At 39.0% G+C, this 1,888-nt stretch overlaps 1 pseudogene; it reads right to left on the bottom strand.

The window, feature by feature from the left end:
* Nucleotides 1–280: 280 nt before the first annotated feature.
* Nucleotides 281–1,888, bottom strand: LOC142439451 (ATP-binding cassette sub-family D member 3 pseudogene; annotated as a pseudogene).

Raw genomic sequence — 1,888 nt, 5'->3', positions numbered from 1 at the left:
ATGTGTTTCGTGAGTCGGAAGAAGACTTTATAGATTGGTATCAGATATACGGGCTCATATTGGACTTATGAGCTTGGTATGGACTGAGTTGGTGTGCTTTCTTAATGTACAATTGCTCTTTATATAAAACTCTCTCTTATACAAATATGAGTTTCTGTGGATTTGTTTTTCTAGTTCACCTGGACTAACACAACATACAAAGTGGCTTTGCTTGTACATTCATCCAAAACAAACGGGCTTATGATATAAGAATCTTGCCATCACCTATGTTTGCTTTTCTCTACCCCTGATCATGAACACTGTTCCAGCTTCCTCCACCTACCAGGATATGGCCCATGTGGATGTTGTCCAAAAAGTCCTTCATTAACAGCTCAAAGATACACTCCCTTTACTGATCCTTTCTTCCATCTGTATGTGTCACGTAGATTCGAAGTGTTCCAAGGATCATATACACTCTTTGAGAAGGACAAAATTTCATTCTTTCTCATATTTAGTTAAACGTCCTCAAAAGGAGGCTATAGTTCACCAGAATACAGAACAGTGAGCAGCCATTGAGGCCACAAATTAGAATGTTGGCCCCAGATTGAACTTCAAAATTAAGAAATTTTGCTAAAGAAATATGGTCAAGCTTGATAATGTTATCTGCCTTTATGATTTCTCCAAAATCAGATTTCAAGGGCACGACTGTGAGCCTTCCATACCCATTTCCTGGTTACACAGCATGCTACATACATATTTTCCACGATTTAAATCCTTTAGGACTTGCACTCATTTTGTAATCTGCATAGAAAAATCAGCCAATGTGATCATTTCAAAAGCAACCAAAACTATTCACCTTAGAGCTCAAGACATTCATAAGAGCATTATTGTACTTTGGTAGTCATTCTCTGCCAGTTCTGAATGCATGGTCTTGAGATGTCAAAGATATGCCAGGTGAGGAACAGATAGTTGGCAACCAGATAATCAGTTATAGTGGCAAAGCATTTGGCAATTTTGTTATCAAAAAGCCCATGGGGAACCAGAACAAAATGAAATCATGCAGAGGTAGAAGACTAAGTGTATTGTCTGCTTATTTCTTTTATTCCCAATGTAAAAGCATATTTCATCATTGTTTGTCAGGAGCCAGGAGTTAATGTATCTATATTCTCCTTCATGCTATCGCTCAGTTACTGTCATCTTACCCACAGGTCTTCTAAGTTGTGTTAGGAATGAATGACCCAAAGATAACCACGTACAGTCACACTTAATGGGCTCTGAGCTCCAATCACACTTGTCAATTTGACATAGAAAACCATGTATAGAAATGTCCTACTGGGATTTTAATACAGATCAACTACACTGTCATACAACTTTTCTACATCTTGTGTGAGCAGCTGCTCTGGATTATCCATTGTGTTTTCCAGGTCTCCTATTCTATAATATGTGAAAGCTTGGAGATATTCCTCACATAATGGCCAGTGAATCTTACTTGGAAGCACCATTTGAGCTCATTAAACCCAAGAAATTTGGAAGACAGGTACCTGGCCAACCGACTATATCGATTCCAAATAAGGCTGGCAAAAAAGAATGTAAAATTTTACTAAGAATATTACTAATATTACATGCAAGTGACATTTATTTTATTGAAATTAATTGAAAACTGGTTGCAGAGATACTAGGAGAGCTAAGAGAAATTCAAGTGATGTGTGGCAGTTGCACAGTCTACTGTCAACTTGTACAAAGGGGTGGAGTCTAGCCTGTCAATCAAGTTATAGCCAATCATGCCTCTGTGTGGCCATGTCTTCCCCCCCTGGAGGCAGGGCACATACTTTCCCTGTGGCAAATTAGTGTTGATAAGCCACATTGCACTACAGGGAAGGAGCCAGTACCCTGGACCTGGAGGAGCCAT

Source organism: Tenrec ecaudatus, chromosome 1 (assembly GCF_050624435.1).
Source record: "Tenrec ecaudatus isolate mTenEca1 chromosome 1, mTenEca1.hap1, whole genome shotgun sequence".
NCBI lineage: Eukaryota > Metazoa > Chordata > Mammalia > Afrosoricida > Tenrecidae > Tenrec > Tenrec ecaudatus.
The sequence above is the reverse complement of the archived record's forward strand: the minus strand, read 5'-3'. Positions and strand labels throughout refer to the sequence as shown.